Here is a 27,345-nt window from a genome sequence, read left to right on the forward strand (position 1 = left end):
TGACGAATGGGAACATACATAACGAACTACAAGCCCATTCGTTAAACATCTTTAATGAATGGGAGTTACATTAAATGAGTTGGCTAGTTCGTTAAACATCCTTAACGAACTAGCCTTACATTAACGAACTAACTATTTAACATAAATATCTTTTTCATTATAATAATAATAAATACAAAGACGATAAATACAAAGACTCGAGACGCCAAAACCGTGCACTAACATTTGACTAGATAAGTTTGGTAACAAACTAAATCCCGAAATCAATGGGATTTGAATTTGAACCAAAATTAATTCAATCTTCAACCCAAATAATCTCATTCCACCTACGATGAGTAATTCACCGGAAATACCACCAAAATAATCAACAAAATACACTTTTTAAATCCGTGATATCACAACCAAGCCTAGAATAGGTCAATATGCTATGATACCAATTGCAAGTCCCTTAAACGGATCTTTCAATATGATATCGCGTGAGATAGTTGTTATGCGAAATCTAACAACGAATAGATTCAATGTAAAGGACTCTAATTGAGGCTGCTAGAATCATGTTGTGCGACTTGAAGCTACCTCTTTTTTTCCGGGCTGAAGCGGTCAACACAACATGTTATGTTCAGAATCGGGTGTTGATCAACAAATCACACATGAAGACTCCTTATGAGATTGTTTATGGTCACAAGGTCACTGTAGCACACTTTCGAGCCTTTAGATGTCCATGCACTCTGCTAAATCTCAAATCAACTCCAAAGTTTGGAGCTAAAGCTTATGATCGCTACTTTGTTGGATATACTGGTCACACTGCCTACCGATTTTACAACAAGGCAAGGAAGCAGATCATGGAATCTTATAATGTGCCCTCGCTATAGGAGATTGAAGTTGATGCTCGTGTCGGTCCTGATTGGTTGTTTGATTATAATGAATTGTTTAAGCCATTTAATGTGTTTCCAGTTGTTGATGCAGAATACTCAGGTAAAGAAATTTCGAATGTTGTTGATGAAGAAGAAGACATCTCTGCTGATTTTCAAGTCTCTAGTACTGGTATTGATCCATATGAATCATATGATATTGCCCATCCGTTGTCTTCAAGTCAACATGAAAGTGTTACTAAGATTGTCTATTCATAAAAGTCTCCTGCAGCATGTGAATTACACACAACTGAGGCTCCGGAGGCCGATGTTTCATCAGTAAAGGCGGAGAGTGCCATTCATCAAATATTTGGCGGCACTCTATTTCCAGATGTCTACCAAATGAATACATTGCCAGTACCTCGTACTCGCATAGTACCGCGGCATCTGGATGGAGGAACTCTCTCTCTGAAATCCTTGAAGATCCAACAAATTTACCGGCTACCAATGATCTGTTCTGAAAAGAATTCAACGAGATCATCCAATCAACTATCTCATATGTCCATTTAAACAGGTGTGTCAACCAGAAGTCAGACATGATATATCAATAGTTGTTTATATTCCTCTTTTATCTCTTAGATGGAATCTAAGTCCGTTGAAATGGCTTTGCAAGAACCAAGTTGGGTGGAAGCCATGCATGAAGAATTGAATCAGTGTGAGAAACTCAAGGTTTGGAGATCGATTGAGTTGCCCGTCAGGAAGAAGGCTTTAGATACAAGATGGGTCTTTCGTAACAAGCAAGATGGCTGAATACGTTGTTTCTTCTGCCTGTTGTTCACAGGTTATCTGGATGCAACACCAATTGCTAGATTACGGTTTGGAATTTTGTAACGATTCCGACGAAACCAGGTATACCCTAACCGGTAGACGTTAGTTACGTCATATGTAATGTCGGGTGCATGAGTTACCATAGTAACTATACGAGAATACAGGGTTCACTGTATTGATTGTGCGTGAATAAATAATTCATCGTATTGAATATGCGATTAATCGATTGATAGTTATTGAAACCCGAACGAATCGAGGGTTCAATTATAGCCGAGATATATGATATTTAGTGATTTTACGAAGCATTAATGCTTCGGGATAAGTAAAGTACGGCACAGAAAAAGAATTTCGATTTAATGGTACGACGGTACATTAAACGAAACCTTTAATACCAAATCTAGCAAGAGACAATCGATCAAGCCGAAAAAGATGCGCGATAATTAATAATATGATGTTTTGAGTTAATAAATGTCATGGTTTAAGTTTTTAAAGTTTTTAAATCGGTTTTATATAAATTTCATTTTTTAGCCGAAAAACAACCGTTTTGGCCTCGTTTTAAGCCGAATTAAACGTTTAACCGAGAAACGAACTGAACCAGATTATCCAAAACATTATCCGGATTACGAGAATCCAAACATGTGGCCTAAAATGAAGAGGTGGGTCCTACCCCACCCCTCCAAGAGACCGATCCGACCACTACCCCCACAAACCCACTTCATTTTTCTTTTTTCACACAAACTCATCCAACAATCTCCAATCCTCTCAAGATCATGATCCAAAACCGAGAGTTTTTAGCAAGAAAACAAGGTAAATAAGCGAGTTAATCACGTTTCCATCTTCGTTTCTTGAGTTTATTTGCAAGAAAATGAGGTTTCAAAGATGAAAACCGATTCTTGCATTATCAAGTGATGTGTACGGGTTATACAATGGATCTTGGTCCAAGAAAGGGGTTAAACGAACCAAGAACGAATTTTTACGGTTTAAATCTTTGTTTTTGTATCATAACCGTAACCATGAAAGAAATGGCTTGATCGTGAGTGTGACTTGCTTGGTATTGTGGTATGTTGTTTGTAGGATCTGTGTTTAGTGGTAGATAAGGCGGAAAGACGAGTTTGTAGATTGTAGTGGCGGAAAACGAAAGGTATATTCGGTTTATGTCGGTGTATGTGTTTTTGGACAGATTGTTGGTCGTTTAGAGTTAGGTCATGAAATTTTACAGGGATGTTCTACACATGAAAATAAGAGTTCTGTGAATTTTTGGTAATTTTTGGATAAAGGATGAATATTTGGTGAATTTAATGCTCGGTTTTGGCCAAAAATGGTGAAAAATAGTTAAATATTATGAACAATTCTGGAAAATTGCATATAAGCTTTTTATATCATGTATAAGTCACACACAAAATTTGAGGTCAGTTGGAGAAGTCTAAGTAGGATTTTCGGTTAAACGAGTTCTAGGGTGTTCTAGCTCGGTTTTAGTAAAAAGGGCATGTAAAAGAATATTTTGGTTCTGGAAATATTACAGGGGACTATGTGGATTGCAGGGGACATCCAGGAAAAATTTGGGATTTTTCTAAGATCGTTTGGTATTTACGACATATTTAGTGTTTAAATGGTGTTTAAAAATAGATAAATAAATTTTAAATATAGAAATTAATTCTGGAAATATTTTTATAAAATTCCCCACTGTTAAAAAGTGATTTGTACAAAATTTCAAGATCCGAGAGTAAACGGATAAGTAATTGTGCTAATTATCAAACTGTTAAAGTTAAAACGCGTAAACCGGTGAAGTTCGCTTAAGCGAGCTGACTGGTGTATAAAAACCCTAAAAATGGACTATTCTCATATAATTGAGTTAAACAAGTAAAAATGAATCATCCGAAAATAATTCGGATGATTTGGGTATTTTTAACCGATTTAACAGTTTCCGGTACGCCAAAGAAGGAAACGGGTCCCGAGGTCAATCGGGGCGTCTAAACCGAGTACTAATTTCACCACTTTAATTAAATTATCAGTCAACAATGATTTTCGGGTCGTGTGTGACCAAACTCATTTTGAAACATAAAATTTGATAACCGTGCTAGGCACGCAAAACGGGGAAAACAAGCTATTAGAATATTTGACTGTTGAACTCTAAACGACATCACAATCTGAGTCCGGAAAAGTGTTTCTGGGTTAACCTTGCCCCCAGAACGCGTACAGTGCTGGGTTAACAGTGTCCCCAGATGTACCGGTTGATACGATTAAAGTTATATTAATATTGAGTGTATAGTAATGATCGTAGGGATCATATTACAGATTGGACGGGTTAACTGATATTGATTGTTGTTACCTGCTTGCATGTGCTAAGGTGAGTTTCACGAGCCCCTTTTTACTGAACTGTTTTAAATATTTTCCCGGGGCGGAAAGCATGTTTCTATCAAAATGTTTAAGTACATGTTGATCGCATGGAAATGAATGTATTTATATAATGTTTATTGTACGAGAATCGTACGGTAATGTATTAAGATGGTAATTGTCTGAGTTGCTAACAGTGTAAGGCCCGAAACAGTGTTCTGGGTTAACAGTGTCCCCAGAGGTTATCAAATGGGTTTCTGGGTTAACAGTGTCCCCAGAGGGTATTAAATGTGTTTATGGGTTAACAGTGTCCCCAGAGGTTGTTAAATGTGTTTCTGGGTTAACAGTGTCCCCAGAGGTTATTTGATGTGTCTCTGGGTTAACAGTGTCCCCGGAGGTTATTGGATGTGTTTCTGGGTTAACAGTGTCCCCGGAGTGAGTACAGTACTGGGTTAACAGTGTCCCCAGATAATATTATATTATGATATGGATTTATCATGGTTTACTAAAATTGTGAAACTCACCAACTATTCGTAGTTGACCCGTTTTCTCACATGCTTTTCAGGTACAATTTAGATGAAGTGATTGCTTACGTGCTAAGTGCTTGATGTGTGTAAGATTATTGTGCGGGATGTTAGGATACATTATAACAGATAGAATTATGAATCGTATTGTATGATGTGTGTATCACCTAGACAGTAATGAAAGATGAGATAATGTAATTTTGAAATATATTAATGCATTCAGTTTTCTTTATAAACAATGTGGTTGATATCAGAGGTGTCTGTTGCATCCCGTTTACGTTTCCGCTGCGGTTGCGGGGTGTTACAAATTTCTTGACACTCCAATCTTTTGTGATAATGACGCTGCTATTTCTATTGTTAAATCTTGTTCAGCATTCTAAAACCAAGCACATTGACTAAAAATTCATTTCATTCGTGACTATTATGACCGGAAATTGATTCATCTTGAACAAGTTCACACTGATAATAATGTGGCGGGCTTATTTACAAAACCGGTTGGAACAACCAGATTTAATGTGCTTGTAGGGTTTCTTAAAATGCTACGTTTCGACGATTGAGTCTTTTTTAGGTTAAATTTGTACATAAAAGTTTTTCTTCTGTTAAATTTTTGCACAAATTTAGGGGGAGAAAATTCAAAATTGCAAAAAGAGTATGCGTGTGTTTATATTTAAAAAAAAGTGTGTGTGTATGTGTTATATAAATTTAAAAAATATAAAAATTTTGGCTTTTGGTTCTTTTTCTACATGAGAAGTGATATGATTATTTAGTTATAAGCTTTATAGAAGCTCAAAATGTTTTTAAATGAAAATATGATCCAACCTAGGGAAAATGATAGATAAATTGATTTTGTGTGCCTAACGTGTGAAGTTACTAGGCTAAAAAGGCTTTTGAACAGTCATTGATGTGTATGGTAGCTTTCCATGATGCGTAAAAGTTTGAAGTGATATAAACTAAATATGTTAAACTTGCTGTGGAGAGTCATTTTAAAGATTTATGCATGTCTCTAGATACATATCTCCGAATGATAGGCAGAAAAGCAATTACCCAATCATACAAGAGCCCGTTAGTATTTTGATCACCAAAAAAATATTTGTTTCTTATTTATTGTAAAAAAAATTGCTATTAGTATATAATATTGAGATTAAAAATAGTTTTTACAGCTTAAAGGGTCAAACTAGAACTACAGGGGTGGGGCATTCAAGTAAGTCCTATACACCTTGAATGTAAGGCTTGTAAGTCCGGATGGCATGTAAGTCCAACGTTCAACCTTAAAGCTTAAAATTTTTGTTTATATAGTAAAAGTCTTTTGATCAAGAACTAGGGGTTGGAGTTAAATTAGGGTGATCTGGGAAAAGCCAAAGACGCTTTGAGAAGAGATAAGAGGCATCATAGATCCATAAGTGATGTCCATCTAAGCTTAATGCCTAATTGAACCTAATGCATATCACTGATGCAATGAAAATCATGTTAAGTATCTAAATGCCTGCTATTAACATGTTTTTTATGTCATAATAATGCTGAAGATGAATCATTGTAAAAGCATCTTAATCAATATGATTCCATGTTCGGATCTTTTCATAAAAGTTTGCTCATTTATCAAAAAACTGAAATGTGATCCCACAATATGTTAGAAATACTGAAGGCTGGGTGGTAAAATTGTTTTTGTTTTGGTTTTATATTTTAATTTTGCATTATTTTTTACTCTTTACGTCTTTAATTTTACCTCATGTTTACTCTTGTTGAAACAAATGTGTTAAAGAAATGTCTTTAATTTTTAAACATGGATCAGACTTGTGTTCACTTATGTTTTCAGCCAATGAGGCCTGGTATGGTTGGATCGATTATACAAACAGGTTTATGGGCAGGCGCTAACAAGGAAGCTGATGCTAAAGTGCTAGAACACGAGTAAAGATCAAGCGATAAACCAAGGGGGAGATTGTTGGGCTAAACTTAATAGTACGGGCTTGGGCTTAGGGTTGTTGGTGTGCTATATATATGTGTGTGTGTATATATATATAATGTAACTAGGTCACGATGGTTGTTGGACATTTTAGATAGTGAGGAACGAGCGAGTTGTTTATCATTTACTTTATAATCACTGTCAAAGGGCTTAAGCACCCGACATTGAATATAACGTGTGTTTTGTTTGTTCGTGTTAATAACGAAACAATTCATTGATAGATTCCGCCTAACATCGAGTTTATGTGATATCACATTGAATATCCTTCATCGGGACTTACAATGTTCATTTATATCCATTCATTTATGTTCTTCAACCATTTGTTTATACTCTCAATGAGCAAAGATAAACAAACACGAACATAGTCTTTTTCTCAATGAACAAACACTAAGAAGAGAACCCTATTCGTTTAGACATTTGTATTGGATCGTTTATTTGGTTAAAGTTAAAATGAACACACACGAACATGATCAATTCGTTTACAAGCCTACTAACTCGCTAGGCTGACTATCCGAGATCGATTGTTTCTTGAATTTAAATTAGAATATAATAATGTTATCAACCCTCTCATGTTAAACATAAATATATAACCAAACAGAAAGTATGAAATATAATAATAAATTAAATTTAGATAAACAAGCCTATGCATTATAACTTTTTATCAGGTGACTCGTAGCTAACCCAACCAATAATGCATTAATACGTAAAGAATGGTTTATTATGTGGGCCTGAGAGCTTATGATAAGTCAGTTCAATGGGTCACGGTCATAATTATTTGTAATAGCTAAAAGAGTCCATATATATTATTAAAATTAAAAGTTGAAGAATCTTATAATTTCCGTCCCAAATACAACTCGCGTGCGGGTACAATAATTATAAGCGATGGCACCACAAATCAGGTGGGTGATCTACCTGAATCTTGTAAATTTATTCACAACATTGTACTTGGGCTAGATTGGGCTTCAACTTGTTAGTAGGTCCAAATGCGGGAAGCCCAATTCCTTCTGAAGTTACTCTGCCGCATCCACATGTTAATCTTGACTTCTTGATGGGCCATTTTACTTTCACTTTTTTATGGCTTTGCTCATGTTGGCTTGTTTTCACACTGAACGACTTATTTCCAAGCCAAGCTGAAACAACTTTTTAAACAAATTTTCAAGCGAACGACGAACAGTTTAGACGGCCTTACTCCTGAGAAAGAAAAGATAAACCCCAATATTATTTAAATATCTAGTATCTCCTTTAAAAAATTAAGTCTTTACCTTCAATCTTGGTTTAAACTAGTGTTTAAGACCCCGTGCGATGAAGGGGGTCGTTAAGACTTAAGTGTAATGAACATAGTTGTAAATGAAAATTCCAATAGCATCTCTTCAAGAATACAATTTGTTGCCATTGTGAACCTAACACTTGCAATTACATGTAATGACAACGTATGTACTCATTTAGAAAGATAAATATGAAAATTTTATATCGACGCTTTGATTCATTTACTTCAATGGTAAATGTATTATATAAATTTCACATACATATACGAAACACGATTATTACCTACCCTGGTTTTTAAAAGCTATGCAATTTTTTGTTGTTCAATTAAATCTCCAAACTTTGTAGCAGATCAATCTTTAGCTATTAGTTGGAAGATGTGATAGCATCCTTGCATCCTGTATATTCATCAATCAGTAGTTAATTTATTAATCCAATGGATAACACTAACTGGCAATGATAAAACAATAAAAGTGAAGTCCAATGTAACAATACCTGGGATCGCCATCTACTGTAAATCTGAAAGTTGATATAGTGTAAGTCTGCAAACACTTGCAGTAACTTAATCCTATAACATAGAAAAGGTTAATAACATTAATCATGAAAAAATATGTATAGGTTCAAAGGTGAATGCTTAACCATAAGAAGAAGAAGAAAAGAAAGACAACATATTTTAATCCAAAAGAATTAAGAAAATCTGGTTTGAATAGTTGAATTGTATTTTTCTGTGATGATTTTACAATGAAAAGAAGCCTAAATTTATAGGCATATACATTGGTGTAAACAAGGAATGCATATCAATTATAGGTTGGCAATAAGGAGGAAATCGTGTCTTGATCCTTAAGTTTTGGGAGATGATGATGACATTTGACTAATCCCACAAAATCCTCTATTAATTATTATTTCCTTCTTTGTGTTTTCTAACACTCCCCCTCAAGTTGAATGGTGGGATTTCCAAAATTCAACTTGACTAAAAAATTACTGAAAGTCCTCCCGGTGACAGCCTTTGTTAAGATGTCAGCAAGCTGGTCTTCTGAGCGAACAAATGGTAACTCTATGACTCCTGCTTCCAGTTTTTCTTTGATGATGTGTCTGTCTACCTCTATATGTTTTGTCCGATCATGTTGTACCGGATTTTCTGAGATTTGAATGGCCGCTTTATTGTCACACATAATCTTGTTGGGTTATTTGGGAGGAAAGCCAATCTCAGTTAGGAGTTTTCTTATCCATAGTACTTCGGTTATGGCTCGTGCTATCCCTCTGAATTCAGCTTCTGCACTTGAAAGGGCAACCACTTTTTGTTTCTTACTTTTTCATGTAAAAAGATTTCCTCCAACCAAAGTGAAGTAGCCTGAGGTTGACCTTCGAGTTTCTATATCACCTGCCCAGTCTGCGTCGGTATACACCTGAATTTTTAAATGCCCATTATTTTTAAACAAAACCCCATGACCAACGGTTCCTTTAAGATATTTTATTATTCTACAAGCTGCCTCCATATGAGAAACTTGGGGTTGGTGCTGAATTGACTTACAACCCCTACAGCATAAGCTATATCTGGACGGGTATGTGAGAGATATATAAGTTTTCCTACCATCCGTTGGTATTTCCCTTTGTCTACTAACTCTGCTCCTTCCTCCATATGAAGTTTGTGGTTTATCATCATGGGAGTATTAACGGGTTTGCAGTCGATCATTCCTGTCTCGGCCAATAGTTCAAGGATATATTTTTTTGGAAAATAAATATCCCTTGTTTTGACCTTAGAACTTCAATTCCAAGGAAGTATTTGAATCGTCCCAAGTCTTTCATCTCGAATTCGGTGAACAAACTTTTCTTCAACCTTGTCATTTCTTCTTCATCATTTCCTGTAATGATCATATCGTCAACATATATAATCAAGCAAGTTATGAGTTTGTTTCTTTGTTTAAGGAACAAAGTATGATCTGAGTTACTCTGCTTAAACCCGTATTTCTTCATAGCTAGGGTGAATCTACCAAACCACGCCCGAGGAGATTGTTTCAATCCATAAAGAGATTTCTTCAAACGACAAACTTCCCCGACTTTAAAGTTCTTTGTAAATCTAGGTGGAGCTTCCATATAAACTTCCTCCTTTAGCTCTCCATGTAGAAAAGCGTTTTAACGTCAAACTGATGAAGCGGCCATCCTTCATTTGCGGCTATTGAGAATAGAACCCGAATTGTATTAATAATGGCAACTGGAGAGAACGTCTCGGAGTAATCAATACCAAATGTTTGGGTGTAGCCTTTTGCTACTAGACGAGCCTTATATCTTTCAACTGTACCATCTGGTTTATACTTAAATGTAAAGACCCAACGACATCCAAGCAGCTTCTTTTCTAATGGCAGAGCACACTTCTCCCATGTGTTATTTTTTCTCAAGGCCTCCATCTCTGTTTCCATTGCGTCTTTCCAATTTTTAGATTTCAAGGCTTCTTCCACATTTTTAGGGGTTTCTTCAGAACAAAGAGACGAAATAAATGCCTTTGCTTCACTGGACAAGTTTCCTTTGGCTATGTTATCCATAGGATACTTGGAACCTCGAGACTCCTTCTCTGGAGAATATCGTTTTGGTGGGATTCCTCTGTTTGCTCTTGGTGGTAAAACATATCCTCCTTGTGTTTCATCTTGTATGGATTCTCCCTGTTCCTGTAGAGGTTCATCTTGCTCTTCACCCTGTTCCTGTAAAGGTTCATCCTGCTCTGGTCTTTCATGATTAGAAGCAGTATTATCTTGAGGAGATTCTTTATATTCAGGATGATCAGAAGAGTGAGAGTTACTTACCTCAGACATCAGGTTGGAGGAGTCTCTTCGGTGGCACTGATGTTTGGGTCTACATATTACGAGGACATTTCAAGTGACTCATTGTGGCTTTTTTCCTCTACGACTGGAACATATGGGACATACTTCAACCAATTTAGTATGTCTAGACATTCTCTCTCCCCCTGACCACTTTGTTGGAAGTGTAGTAATATTTAGTTTCAATAAAGTCACAGTTCATAGTGGTGAACATGTGACGTGTCTTGGGATTGTAACATCTATACCCCTTTTGATTCACCCCATAACCGACAAACACACATTTTTCGGCACAAGGATCGAGTTTAGTTCTATGCGATTTGGGTTTGTGGACAAAGGTCGTGCAACCAAAAATCCGTGGTTGGAGGGTTAGAATGGAAGGAAGTTTGGTGAATTCAGATAAAGTTTGTAATGGGGTTTTTAGTTTAAGAATTTGGGTTGGAAGACGGTTTATAAGGTAAGTAGCGGTAGCAAGAGCTTCAGGCCAAAAAACTTTAGGGACTTGTGATTCGATTAGAAGGGCCCGGGTTATTTCTAAAAGAATGTGATTTTTCCGTTCGGCAACACCATTTGCTCTGGATTGTGTGGGCAGGTAGTTTGATGAATTATCCCTTTGGTTTGAAAGAATTGTTTCATGAGGTTATTAACGAATTCCCCCCCCCCCCCCCATTGTCGAATCGAAAAATTTGAATATTTTTTTGAAACTGAGTTTGAATCATGGTATAAAAAATGGTGAATTTATCAAGGACCTCATATTTGTTTTTTAGGAAGTCATTCGAGTGCAACCATCAACAAATATGACGAAACATCGAAAATTTTGCCCTCCAATTATTGGAGCAGGGCCCCAAACATCGGAGTGGATTAATGAAAAAGGTACATCAACCCTTGTGTTATTTGGTTTAAGGTTTTTCTATGGCTTTTAGCTAACACGCATGTTTCACAATGTGACGTACATTTAGAAGGAAATAGTTTAGGAAATAAAATATGTAAATAACCCGTAGACGGATGTCCCAATATTCTATGCCATAACCATGCTTCGCGTTTATTTGTTCCATGAGCAAGCATCACGGTTCCATTTTGAGTCACCTCGTCCACGTAATATAGCCCATTTCTTTCAGTGCCACGCCCAATTATCACTCTCGTCCTGATAACCTGTAAGATACAAAACGTGGGTTGCATAAGAACCGAGCAATTTAGTTCTTTTGTTACATGACTCACTGATAAGCGTTTATGAGATAAGGAGGGTACATAAAGGCAATTTGAGAGCTTTAGTGTTGGAAAAATCTCAATTGTCCCCCCCTCCCCCGCTTTCACATCCATTTCCCACCATTAGTCGTTTGTATATATGCTTTCATGGGTTTCGATGATGAAATTAGATCTGATAGTTCATAGGTCATGGTATCCGTAGCACCACAATCCAAAATCCATGATTTTTCTCGCTTTTCACTATATTTGTTAACCATGTTGGCACTTCCATTAACTGTTGGGTTGTTTTTGCAATTTTCAAAACTCCTTTTTATAAAAAAAATTAATGAGGTTGTTTCTGCCCAATCATTTTCCCCAGGGACTAAATTGGAACTATTAAAATTTGGTGAAAAAAAAATAAAGAAGAGGGGTCTGAGGTATCTTCCTCAAACCCGCTACCTGTTTCCATTGAGAAGCCGACATCACCATCACGGTCATCATCAATTGCCTTTGTTGCCGCTATGGCTCCGAAACCGGTGCTACAGTTATAGTCGTCGGCAGCTTCCCGATTGCATGTGGTGGATGCTTTCCCTTTCTCCTGTCCCGTAGACTTTATGCCTTTGTAGGCTCCTGGACGGATCGTACACGGGATGTCGCTATCTGCGCAGGTGCGGAATCCCTGCGTAGTTAGATACAAGTGCAGAATATGTAAATCAAACACACGAGCAATGAACGAACACGTTATATTGATAACCGAACACGTGACTCGAGGTCACTATTACAGACACTGACTAGCAAACACGTAACACTCGAACTGAACTGCTGAAACGAAACCCTAACCAACTCCCTAAACTGTTACAGCGAACAGTTTAAATAGACACGACAACTTCGCCTCAGGCGAAGTTGTCTTTAACTTCGCTTGTTCAACAAGTTCGCCTAAGCGAACTTGTTGACAACTTCGCTTGTTACAAAAACATAAACATAATCAAAAACATAATTACATTACAGACTCGATTACAAATGCTAGACTATGAACTACTGACACACATGTACCAACAGACTCCCCCTTGGCAGTAGCTTCATATCTTGATCTTCAAATCTTGAGTCTTGTAATCTTGTAGCTTTACGCGTGCGCTCCTTCTCTAACACATACCGACACCACCCTTTGATATTCCTTGCTTGATCCTTCCAAGCAGGAATGTAGAAGATCTTCTTTTCGTTGAGCATCTTCAGATCAGCTTGCGATAGATTAACAAGATGCATCGGGTCGTAAACCCTAAGCACTTCTTGTTCATCACGGCTTCAGCAGTCTGGCAGTCAACGTACCACCATTTTAGATTCTTCAACATCTTGAGGCATATTCTTCATTGGAACCTCCTTGATGCATCGGTAGACTCCCCCTCAGCTGTGGAAGCCCCAAGAGCTTGTGAGGTTCTTGGCAGCTCACCACCTGCACCTTCCGGTGCATTGGGATCATCGTCTCGGTCTTCTCTACGCTTGATCCTCAACTCATCTCCTTTACAGCTTATCTCCCCCTGAGATGCCAAGAACACCTTCAAGGCATCCATAACTTTCCCGACATGATCAATTCTTAGTAACCAGTTAAAAAATAATACAACTACAAAAATAGGAAAAACTTATAAAAATTTAACAAATATGGGATCAAATTTCAGTCTAGTTAGGGACCACTACGTTTTTAGAAAAGATCCTAACAGGAATCATACTAACTACGTGACTGTCACTTGGATCCGTGTTTAGCTGTATTATGACATAGAGAAACAGGTTGTAGGCATGTAAATAACTTAAATGGTTTTCATCGTTTCTGTGATACGGATTAAGGTTCAGTTAAACTCAAAATTTAAGTGGGCAACAACTCAGAGATAATGAAGCCTTCTATCTATTCTCAAAGCGTATTTGGCTATACCCAAGTCACCCCGAATTGACTTCGACCCATAGTGTCTGATTAACTTGTAGATACTCGTTGTCTGCTTCCCGTTCTCTTCTTACTCCAGAATTGAGAAGTCTTGATTGTTACAATAACTCATAAGTACTTAATTTTTTTTTTTTTTTTTTTTTTTATCCACACATACTATAGACTTCGGAGTACTAAAACACTGCAAGTCCCGAATCTGGATCACTGCAGTGTCTTGAAATGCTTTCTTCGCGGGAATCAGAACACTCACGGGCTCGTGTATGACTGGGTAGTCGCTTTTCTGCCTATCATTCTGAACGAAATGCATGAAGACATTCAAAACTCTTAAGAAGTTTCCACGTAAAATCGAGTAATTTAAGTTAATATCACATACACTTTTACGCACCATAAAAATTACCATGACATACAATGGCTGTCATATAGTCTTTTAAGCCTAATAACTTCACTAGTTAAGCACACACAATCAGTATATATATCATTTTCCAAGGTTGGATCAACTTTCTGTTAAACATAGCACACTTACTTCATACGAAGTAATAGACTTGAAAAGTAATTTCATTTCCCTTTAAAATATTTTGATTTCAATCGCCCCGATCACGTCAAAGTATTCAGGTAAACGGCAATCCTGAAGATCCAATGGATCAACTGGACCGACCACATACAAGTATGTGTCCTTCTCACTAAGAATGACCGACTAATTTTCAGCGACTAAAAGAACACACATCATAACTGCCCCGGTCACTTTCAGTCTTCCGGTTAATGGCGATCCTCATTCTCTAAGTAGAGACGAGGACCAAAACATATCCGAGGATATGTCCATCAAACTGAGGTAACCGACTAATTTTAAGCAATAATGATTTTTTTTTTTTTTTAAATAAACACAAAGACATGGTTACTCGGGATTGATCATCCCGTTCAGCTCAATAAATTTCACATTTTCTAACGTCATCTTCTCGTTAGTTACCATACTCCTTCCTGTTATTTTGCCTCCACTCTCTCTGGCAAAACTGACTCTCGCTTCTTGAACAGGTTTTAAATCTTGTAACAAATTCTTGTTACCAGTCACGTGCCGGGAACAGCCGCTGTCCACAACCCAAGGATTATTGGAAGCCCTGTTTAACTGTTCCTGCACAAAAAAAACAAAGAGTTAGAATCTTGGGACCCAAGACCAATTGGTCTTGGATCGATACGTCCCGTACCCTGGCTTTCTCAAGTTAGCATCAGGATAATTTCTGTAAGTCCTGTTAGGAAATCTCCTTGCAGATTGAGTGTAATGCCTCCCAAACCTATATGAATTGAAAGTGTTATATCTTGTGGTTTGGTTGAAAAACTGAGGTTTGTTTTTATAAAAACTTGAATTAGTTACATTTTGGCACTTTGAAAAGTTTTCATTTTTAGCAGTAACAAAATGACGCTTATCCTCAGTTTTATTTGGCCTCACACCTCTGAATCTCGGCTTCAGATGGCAATCTGCAACTAGATGTCCTAATTTGTTACATCTAAAGCAACACCGACTCTCCTTTTTCTTGTCAAATGTTGGTTTGGATGTAGAGGCAGTGTTATCAGCCGTTCGTCTCACATAAGGTGGGACGTACGGATTGAGTGGAGAACTCTTTTTAGAAATTTTATCTTTATCTCCACCGGTGGGTAACCCTACCTTCTCTTTTGTCTGACCAGATTCAGACAACTTATCCGATTCCGATGAGACTGGACTCGAGACAGAAACTTTCACATTTGAAACAGGCGAACTAGTTTCGCCACAGCTAACACTTGGTTCTATATTTGTAACCTTGATGGGAGTTGTCTGAGTAACCTCGAAATCAACAGATTTCTGAACACTCGGATTATAAGTATAGTTGTGGTTAAAGGGTGGTGGAACCTCGTGATAACCGATTCCTCCCCTCTTTGCAGAGGTATCTTGATCACTCACGAGGTGATCAAGGATGGCCGAGGAATTCCTGAACTGCTCAAGTTTGCGGTTCAGTTCCACCACCTTCACCTGGTGGTCAGCAATCTGTTTATCCCGATCAGCAATCAATTTAGTTTTTTCTTCTAAAACTTCATAACTAAGATCAATTATTTCAATTTTCTCAGCAAGTTTAGTTTTTAAGCTTTGAATGTCTTTTTCACATGCTTTTATTTTAATTTTATAACTGTTTTCTCTTGCTTTCGTAAAATGGTGATCTTCTTTAATAGTTTTAAAATCAGCATCTAAACGGACGTACTGATCAGTTATTGTTGTTAGTTGCTCAGACAAATTCTCACAACTAGTACAAATATTCTTATTACTTACCTCGGAGCGATTGTCCTTGTCATCTGCCATGAAAGCTGTTTCTTCTTCAGTAGCTTTCTCACTTCCATCAACCTTCTCACATTCTTCAACTTCAGCCTCAGCCATGTTCGCTTGCTCACCAGATTCATTTGAATGCAGGTTCCAGTTGTACTCACCTGCTTCTCTGGTCAACATGGCATTAATCTCTCTGTTAACTCCAGAGTGTTGTGTAGGCCGACCTTGTCCACGTTCAACTCTTTCATTTCTGCATTCTTTGGCAAAGTGCCCGTATTGCTGACAATTATAGCACCTTACCTTAGATTTGTCGAATCCAGGCCTACCACCAACAAACTTTATCCCAGTTTTCTTCATAAACCGTTTTACTCGCCTCACAATCATTGCCATTTGCCATTGCAAATCCATCTCCTCCAGATCATCATCATCGATCTGGTCATAATCCTCATCCAGAACAGCAGGGTCCACAATCTTCCCCTGGATGTAGTTTTCATAGGAAGCAATAAATGATGCATAGACTGCAAACTGCTCTTCAGCAGATTTTACACTCATATGCATCTTGGAATAATTATTGCTTGAGGCATTTGCAGAGAAACCACTTGTGGATGCTTGAGGCTTTGAAGTACTTGATCCTCCAGCAACGAAACAGACATCACCGTTCAAGTTCACAGAAACGTTTCCTTCATGAGAAGAGTCAGGACCTGACTCCCCTTTTGAGTAAAAAGCAGCAGATTCAGGCCTCGAACTGGAGCCTGAGTTAACCTTTGCACCATACATACCAGGGTCTTGTATCTGATCTGTTGGTGTTTCTTTTCGAACCATATTAAGCTCATAAGTCCTGAGCTTGTTTACTGCCGTTTCCAGATCATAATTAGGAAAGTCTCTGTCTTCCCTCATAAGAACGGTGTACATTTCCCACTTCGGTGGGAGAGCATCGAGAAGCTTTTCAACGATCTCTTCTTCTCGGTAAGCAATCGAATAATTGTTAAGCTCTGTCATTAGATGATAGTATCTGGTGATAATATCATCCAGTGATTCGTTCTTCAAATATTTGAAAACGGAGAACTGGGTCTTTAAAAGTTTGATCTTCGATGCACGGATACCCACGTTCCCCTCGAATCTATTTTCCAGAGCATCCCAAAGCTCTCTCGCAGAAGTGTACTTTCGGAACGTATGGAGAACCTCTTGAGGAAGTGCCATTGTTATAGCAGCATGGGCCTTGCTCTCGGCCTCATACATTTTCTTTTCTTCGTCCTCCATTTTGCTGTACTTCTTAACCACATCACGACCTTCGTATTGCATGGTTGGGGGGATATATCCATCCTGGATGCACACCCACATTTTTGCATCCTGGTATCTAATGTATTGGATGAATCTGTCCTTCCATGCCACGAAGTCAGTTCCTTTCATTAACCTCGGGGCCTTAGTGGCTGACCCCGCTTCTACTTCCATCTTGACTAAATCGGAGATGTTAATTGACGACATCTTTGCGAAAACACGAAAACCCGAAAATTTTTAAAAAAAATCTTCCAAACAGCACAGTAGGCGAAGTTAAGAATAACTTCGCTTGAAGGTTAACTTCGCTGAAAGTGTAACTTCGCTGGGTCTTAAATTCGCTTGACTGGGCGAAGTTAAGAATAACTTCGCTTAGGATGAGCGAACTTAGGAGGTAAGCGAACTTGGATGGTAAGCGAAGTTGAGGATAACTTCGCTTAATCCTTATATCTTCGCCGAAACCCTACTTCCAGTGACGGCAACTTCGCCTGAAGAACGGTAACTTCGCCCGATGAACAAGGAAACTGTTCAGATCTGATTTCGTCAATCTAGCAGTTTCCGATCGATGTAATGGCTTGAAAATGACTGTCAAACACGAGTATAACACAATCCCAGTAAAAACACGTCCCGCGAATAGGTCAAACGAGACGTTTTCTACACCCGCGTGAAATCCCGAACCTCACAATCGAGCCGATGGCTCTGATACCAATTGTAGGCTCCTGGACGGATCGTACACGGGATGTCGCTATCTGCGCAGGTGCGGAATCCCTGCGTAGTTAGATACGAGTGCAGAATATGTAAATCAAACACACGAGCAATGAACGAACACGTTATATAGATAACCGAACACGTGACTCGAGGTCACTATTACAGACACTGACTAGCAAACACGTAACACTCGAACTGAACTGCTGAATTGAAACCCTAACCAACTCCCTAAACTGTTACAGCGAACAGTTTAAATAGACACGACAACTTCGCCTTAGGCGAAGTTGTCTTTAACTTCGCTTGTTCAACAAGTTCGCCTGAGCGAACTTGTTGACAACTTCGCTTGTTACAAAAACATAAACATAATCAAAAACATAATTACATTACAGACTCGATTACAAATGCTAGACTATGAACTACTGACACACATGTACCAACAGCCTTTCTTGTGACCATCGGACCACCACTCGGGATATCCGACGAGTCTAAAACATTACTCCTGTGTATGCTTTGACATGCCGCAGTGGTCACATTTTAGGTGAGATTTGTCTTCTCTATCTACCGATATAATTTTTTTCCCGTCGGCCCGTCGATATCCTTTTGTTGCAAGCACCAACCCTTCTGTTTTGGTAGCCATTAGACCCGCTGTGATGCCATGTGTGTCATTAAGAGGTGTTCCAAGAATATTTTGGTGAGCAGCCTCCTTGCGAAGAATGGCGTATGCGGCTTCCGCCGTCGGAAGTGGTTCTGACCGGAGTATTTCCCTTTTTATAGGGTCATACTTTCGATCAAGGGCGTTCAAGAACTGAAAAAGTTTTTGCTCAGATCTGATTTTTGAATATGTTTGGATATCTGCTAGACAAGTCATTGGGTTTGGATCGATTCGATCGATCTCTCCCCATACCCCTTGAAGGGTGATCCAGAAATCTTCAAGAGAACTGTTGATTTGTTTGATGTCATTAGCCTTGACATAGAGATTAAAGGTTTGAAGTTTGTCTCGTCCAAAGCTGTAGGTGATTGCCAAGGCATCCCACAACGTTTTTGCTGTGGGAAACTCGGTTAGGTTGCTCGTAAGGACAGCGATGTGCGAAAATATATATAAATATATATATAAAACACAAGTCGCAACTAAGCTTTAAAAACCAAACAATCTATCCTAGTTCACACAAACGGCAAGTGTACCGGTCGCGTATAGCACAGATGAGGAAAGTCCGGATATCGAACTCGAAGACACGTGAAAACGTTTATAATCACTAAACTCTAACCAAGACTCACCAAAATATTTAATTGATTTTTTTTAAGATTTGATTTAACTACTTAACTTAACTAAATGAAAACTTTTGACAAAACTTCGGAAACTTTGACTGCAGTGATAAAAACGTCTACCTAGGTAAGAATCATATTGAAGGAGATGACAAGAAAATGGATTGAAAACTCTCATGACACCGGTTCTAAAGGATGACACAACTAAGGTTCGCTCAAGATGGTCAGATCACCTCTCGGTCTCACTAACAAACTCTAACTTATCTTAGTTGATTTTAAGAACAAACCGGGAAAACAAATTATTAACGTGTTCTAATGCCGACTCACCTCTTGGTCTCACCGACACACAAGCCTAATGGAAACGAATACTACGCAACCAAGGATAGAGGAACAATTCAACTTAACTTAAACTAGACCAACTAATCGCTCAAACATCTAAACCCGACAAGAACAAAACCCGCTCTCGCGTGATCTTAATTCTAACAAGTAAAAGTAATGAGACGAGTTTACTTCTTATCACCTCTCGGTCTCTAAGAAGGTGTTTCACAACTGATTTTATCTAATTAATTTACCCACTTATCCCTACGGTTGTACTTCCCGCAAATAAACCCTAAACACAAAGTAAAGAGCCTTAAACATGCAACAACTAATCAAAACCGATTCAATTAATTAAAGCACGAGGTTATTAGATATAATCAAACAAAACACAGCCACTAAACACAATCTAATTTACTGTTAAATCAAACTTTACATTAACAATTTAAGCCATGATCATTAACAATCCATATTACTAGTCAAAACCTAACAATATTCATCAAACCTAGGTAGAACAAACAAGATTAGCTACTCATTAAGTTTGGACAGCAGCATACATTCGAATTAAACATCATATAACTCATCATAAACATAAGAAAACTCATTCAATGATCAAGAACAATCAAACACAAATCAATCTCTAAGTAACTTTCAAAACAATCCAACAAAAAGATCAAACTAAACAAGTTAGGGTTCTTGAACAAGAAACAAAGTTTAAAGATGATTACTTAAGGTTTATGAGCTGAGTTTATGGATTTATAAGACCTTTAGCTGCTGTATAAAACCCTCCTTGGTGTTCTTCTTCTCTTCCAGCCGTCACAGCCACAAACCCTAGCCGCCACAAGCTTTTTCTTCCTTCTCCTTGCTGCTGCCGATCGCAACCTGCCTAGGGGGTTGGGGCTGCTGAATTTCGGGATTTAGGGCTGTTCTATGGCAGAAAATTAAGTTAATTAACTTAATATAATAGCATGTAAGGCTTCTAACTTGTGGGCTTGGGTCGGGCCTTGAGTTGTATTTTTAAAACTTGACCAAAAAGGCCCCTAGATTCTTCCAACTTAACTCTTTTTTCACCATCTTTCACAAACCTACAATTAACATTTAAACTTTGTAAATTATTGCACTTAACCCCCAATACTTTCATAAAATAAACAATTAAGCATAAAAACCATGATAAAATCATAAGGAAAGTAAGTTTGTTTTACAACACATCAAACATCCCCACACTTAAGACTTTTTCGTCCCTGAAAAAGATTTGACTGTAGTTGGATCAGAATCGGAAAATCAAAGTCAAATCAAACATATAGGTTAGATTTTAAAGCTCAGAAAAACGCAAAAACCGTGATCATCGATATTGTTGTCCACCTAAACCCATGCCTTAATCTTTACCGGGACAAATAAGATCCGACAATAATATTACTTAGTGGTTTACACAATTAAGACCCGCTTATTTTCAGCTTTTACCGGACCAGACCACCCCAACTTGACTTAAACCTCAAAATTAGCAGAATTAAAACTTTGTTGCTCAATATTTATGAATAGTTAAGACGATCAAGGGTATTGTTTATCCACCTAAGCTTAAGCATCAAAGTCTACCAAGCAGCCATTAGATACGATTAAGGTTCAATTAATTTATAGCTAGTGTTCCCCACAACATGACATACCCCCGTTATCAAGCAATACCCCAAATCCATCACCATAGGTGAGTATGCAAAATTTCATCTGTAGGGCTTACATGTAGCATGTCCCTTGTGTTCCGTTTCTTAATGGTAATGAGACGCGAGCAAGGGGACCCCACATGGCTAACAGCGTGGATGATCAAGTCTGTAGTGTATTTGTACTTTTGTACTTTTGTGATCATATTTATAGACTTATAAGGGTTTGCTCTTTGGCTTTATTTTAAATATCCACAACCCCACTTAGGAATTGTGAATACCCAGATAAATAGATTGCATACAGACCCATGGTCTCCGGACCCGAAGCATCCCATCAATACAGGATTTAAGGTTATAAAACCACACGCCAATGAGGTGTAAAACACTAAACTAGCAGTTTAAGATTTATATCACAGGCTACACGGCATACTCTAACGTTAAACCTACCCAAGCATCATATGATAACGTATTCAAATTTTTAAAACTCATGATATTTCCACTTTTCATACCAAAATTTGAGGCTTCAGTATGGCCCGACCTTTCATTGCTTATTTTCCACGGACAAAACGCTTTACCCACAAAAGATTTCTGTTTAACCGTCTTATCAAATTTGACCTTTCATTTTCAAGGCTGAGCCTACCGACACATCCCAAGTTAAGTGCGTTTTCTTTTATTTATCTCATATTATTAGTAGTTTGAAAAACCGATTTCCGATAAATATCATCATCTCCCACTTTAATGCAAAAGAAACTAAAAACAAGGGACATTTTTTTTAAATAACGTACGAAAATGAAAAACAAGTGAAAACTTTTTATTTTATAAATTTTTTTTTTTACAACTAAGTAAAATAAATTCTCATCCCCACACTTAGAACGAAATCGTCCTCGATGAGAACAAGGAAAATAAATAAAATAAAAATAAAACGTAAAGCATAAAATTAAAACTTTAAAGAGCAGAAACTAAAATAGAGAACGGGTTACTCCCCTGGTTTAGATGCAGATTCTTCATCAGTTGTGTATGACTCGAACGAACGACCGTATAGCATTTCATTTGCGATCGCAACCTCGGGTGAACCAGTTCCAAAACTCCATCAGAGCTACCATGCGCATAATAATATCTGTAACAACTCAAACTCGCTCGCATGTAGCGGCGTACAAAACAGAAAACAAAAACATAAAAAATAAACATAATTTTGTGTTTTTGAATTTTTTTTTTATATTTTTATGTTTTTATAAATATAAATAAAAATAAAACAAATAAAAACAGATAATAAAGAGGATCATAACACAAACTCTACAACTCGGGTTGTCTCCGGAGTGATGCATCCATCACAACTATTCCTCGATGAATGAGTCAAGGTAGAACACCTCGACTGTCTGATCAGTTATCGGCTCTCCTATGTAGTGCTTCAATCTATGGCCGTTCACCTTAAACCTCCCACTTCGATCTTGTATCTCAATCGTACCATACGGGAAAAACTCAGTGACCGTGAAAGGTCCAGACCATCGGGATTTCTACTTTCCCGGGAATAACCTCAACCGTGAGTTATACAGTAAAACCTTATCCCCACACTTGAACTGCTTATTACCCTTCGATTTCCTGTCATGCAGTTCCTTCGTATGCTCCTTATACCGAAATGATTGTGCATATGCGTGATCCCGGAGTTCCTCTAATTCGTGTAATTGATGGAAACGATTACCCTCTGCGGCGGGTAAATCAAGATTAACCCTTTGAATGTCCCATGAAGCGCGGTGTTCCAATTCAACAGGAAGATGACAGGCCTTCCCATAAATCATCCGAAATGGTGTGGAACTAGTCGGAGTCTTGTAAGCTGTACGGAAGGCCCACAGAGCGTCATCTAATTTGTCGGACCAATCCCGATGATTTGAACCAACAGTTTTCTCGAGAATACGTTTGATTCCCCGATTACTCACTTCTACTTGCCCACTAGTCTGTGGGTGGTAGGCGGTCGCAAGCCGATGGGTGACCCCATAACGCTTCAACGCCTTATCCATCTGCGAGTTGCAAAAGTGAGTACCTCGATCACTGATCAAGGCTTTCGGGACTCCAAAACGAGCAAATAGACTTTTTAGAAAACGGACTACCGCTCGGGCATCATTGGTGGGTAGAGCTTTGGCCTCAACCCACTTAGACACGTAATCGACGGCCACGAGTATGTATTTTTTTCCACACGAAGATGGAAACGGTCCCATTAAATCAATACCCCAAATATCAAAAACCTCACAAACTTGAATGGCATTCTGGGGAATTTCGTTTCGCGAAGAAATGTTGCCGACACGCTGGCAACGATCACAAATCTTAACGAACAGATGAGCATCCTTAAAGATAGACGGCCAGTAAAAACCAGAATCAAAGACTTTCTTTGCCGTAGAACTCACACCGTGGTGACCTCCAGTCGGTCCCACATGACAATGGTTCAAAATTTTCCATCCTTCCTTGACATCTACACACCTTCTAATAAGCTGATCAGCACCAATGCGGAAAAGATATGGATCGTCCCAAAGGTAAAATTTGATGTCAGCAAAGAATTTCTTCTTTTGCTGGTAAGGCATCTTTGGGAGGTATCCGTCAGCGAGATAGTTCGCGAAATCTAAACCTTCCTCTTGTGCAGTAACAAACATCAGACTCTCCGTCGGAAAACGATCGTCGATCCTAACTCCCGAATCTCCTAAATCAACTCCCTCTAGACGTGAAAGATGATCAGCCGCCACATTCTCGGCCCCCTTTTATCACGGATCTCTATATTGAACTCTTGAAGCAACAAGATCCATCGGATAAGACGAGGCTTAGCATCCTGCTTGCTGAAAAGATATCTAATAGCGGCATGATCCGTATAAACAATCATTTTGGACAAAACCAGATAGGACCTAAATTTGTCGAAAGCGAACACCACAGCTAAAAGCTCTTTTTCGGTGGTGGTATAGCTTTCCTATGCGCCATTTAAGGTCTGGCTCGCATAGTAGATCGGATGGAAATGTTTATCCTTCCGTTGTCCAAGAACCGCTCCGACTGCGAAGTTGCTCGCGTCACACATCAACTCGAATGGTAACGACCAGTCGGGAGCAACCATGATTGGGGCGTTAACGAGTTTGTCTTTTAGAAGATCAAACGCCTCGATACACTGCTCAGAAAAAACAAATGGAGCATCCTTCTCCAAAAGTTTGGTCATGGGTCTCGCGATTTTAGAAAAATCTTTGATGAACCGGCAGTAGAACCCGGCATGACCTAGAAAGCTACGAATTGATCTCACAGAAGTAGGCGGGGGAAGATTAGAAATGGTCTCGCCCTTTGCCCGGTCAACCTCTATCCCCGCACTTGAGATTCGATGACCTAGAACAATGCCCTCGCGAACCATGAAATGACATTTTTCCCAGTTAAAGACTAGGTTGGTGTCAACGCAGTGGGACATCATCCTCTTGAGATTTGATAAACAATGATCGAAGGAACTCCCAAATACGGAAAAATCGTCCATGAACACCTCCATGGAGTCCTCGATCATATCATGGAAAATTGCCACCATACACCTCTGGAATGTGGCCGGAGCGTTACAAAGTCCGAACGGCATACGTTTGTAAGCAAACGTTCCGTAAGGGCAGGTGAAAGTGGTTTTCTCCTGGTCGTCTGGAGCTATCGGAACCTGGAAGTACCCGGAGAACCCATCTAGGAAGCAGTAGTACTGCTGACCTGCTAAACGCTCTAACATCTGATCAATGAATGGGAGAGGAAAGTGGTCTTTCCTGGTGGCATCATTCAGTCAGCGATAGTCGATGCAGACTCGCCATCCCGTCAGAGTCCTCTTGGGAATAAGCTCGTTCCTCTCGTTGGTGACGACAGTCATGCCACCCTTTTTAGGAACCACTTGGACTGGACTCACCCAAGCACTATCAGAAATGGGGAAAATGATCCCCGCATCAAGGAGTTTAATGATCTCCTTCTTTACGACCTCTTGCATTTTCGGATTAAACCGCCGTTGCGGCTGGATGACAGTTTTGAAATTTTCCTCCATGAGGATTTTATGAGTGCAAAACGACGGGTTGATACCCTTGATGTCGATAATCTTCCATGCAATAGCCTCCTTGTGCTCTCGTAGCACCCTCAACAACTTCTCCTTCTCGACCTCGGTCAAAGCAGATGCAATGATAACCAGAAGCTTCCTCTCTTCATCTAAAAATGCATACTCAAGGTGTGAAGGTAAATCCTTAAGCTCTAAGGAAGAAGGAGGACTCTCGACCGAAGGTCGGTCCATCGGATCGTCTCGTACGATCTCAGCATACACGCCAGATTCAGGGGTATGCGACTCGGTGTCGTCATTTAAGGACTGATTGGTTACGGCAACCATTTCAATCTCCAGAATCTCCCTATCGAGAATCTGGGTGTCAGATGCAGATCCTCCACAAATTTCGCTGAAAAACTACCCGACATGCTCCATGATGGTATCAATGAAGTATAAGGAGTCATCAGCAGACTTGGGGTGTTTCAGTGACTGTCGAACGTCAAAGGTGACGTTCTCATCCCCAACTCTTAATATTAATTTACCCTCGCAGACATCGATCAATGCCTGTGCAGTGGCAATGAATGGTTGGCCTAAGATGAGTGGGACACTATCGTCATCGTTCATGTCCAGGATGACAAAGTCCACCGGGAAGATGCACTTGTCGAAACGAACACGCATGTTCTCGACCACCCCTCGGGTGTATTTCACAGAACGATCAGTAAGCTGGATACTCATACGGGTAGGCCTCAGTTCGCCTAGACCCAACTTGCGATACACGGAATACGGCATGAGATTAATACTGGCACCAAGATCTGCCAGCGCATGGACGACCGTATTATCACTCAAGATGCAGGGAATTGTGAAACTCCCAGGATTGGACATCTTTTCTGGTAACTTTCTCTGCAAGACTGCAGAGCAACCAGCACTCAGAGGAATGGAAGAGACTTCGGCTAACTTCTCTTTGTTCGAAAGAATATCCTTAAGAAACTTTGCGTATTTGGGCATTTGCATAAGTGCCTCAAGGAAAGGAATATTAAGATGAAGTTGCTTCAGAAGATCAAGAAATTTGGAGTTCTGCTCCTCGTCTCTATCCCTACGGACTCTCCCGAGATATGGGAGTCTAGGTTTGTAGACTCTCGGTGGTGTGCTGGGTAATGGTTGGTTCTCGGCCTGTGCTGAACTTCCGGGGCTGTGCCTCTGATGCACCTTGGCCGGTGGAGACTCCAACTGAATCTCCTCGTCTACCAGCTCCTCTACATCTACCGCAGGCTCGTTAACGACTCCTCTCGTCGCCTCTTGAATCACGGGCTCGCTACGTGCCCCTGCACCGCTCCTTGTCGTCACAGCCTTCGCGAACGCCTTCGGATTTTGTTCAGTGTTACTTGGAAGTGTACCTGGCGACCTCTCAATTAGACGACTTGCTATCTCTCCTATCTGACGCTCAAGATTTTGAATTGACGCTCCTTGATTTCTCATGAATGACTCGTGCTCCCGGAATTTCTCTTGAGTTTCTTTGTGACGGGAGTCCTCTCGAGTCATGAGTTGCGACAACATCTGTGTCTGCTGTGACATCATCTCCTCTAACGTGGGCTTCTTCTCCCCACTACTCGTTCCCTTACCAGAATCCTGGAATAGGCTCTGACGTTGCTGGAAGCCAGACTGATTTTCGTTCCTCCAGTTGGAATTTTGGTTACCTCTCCACCCCGAATTATAAGAATTGAAAGAATGTTGATTTCGGTTTGGATTATTAACGAAGTCGACTGCCTCCTCCTGGAAACCTACGGGGCACTGAACAGTATCATGTCCCCTTCTATAGATCTCGCATAATTACTTTTCACCTGCAAGTCCTTCACGATCTTTGCTAACGCTTCAACTTGTGCCGCAAGTGCGGTGCTCGTGTCGACCGAATGCATGCCGCGTGATAGGGAATCGACGGTTTTGTTACTCTTAACTGGTGGTCGCTGTTATCCACTCATGGCTAAACCGTTAAACAAGGAAATGCACTCATCTGTATCCTTCGTTGTCAGTAGGTTACCTCCTGCAGCTGTGTCGAGCATACTCTGAGTTGCGTACGTCACTCCGTTGTAGAACTTCTCAACAACCGCCCAGTCTTGTAGGCCGTGGTTTGGACATAACGCAAGTAGA

This window comes from Bidens hawaiensis, unplaced genomic scaffold, assembly GCF_021521415.1.
Source record: "Bidens hawaiensis isolate Kalapana, Puna unplaced genomic scaffold, B.hawaiensis_p1.1 tig00027307_1, whole genome shotgun sequence".
NCBI lineage: Eukaryota > Viridiplantae > Streptophyta > Magnoliopsida > Asterales > Asteraceae > Bidens > Bidens hawaiensis.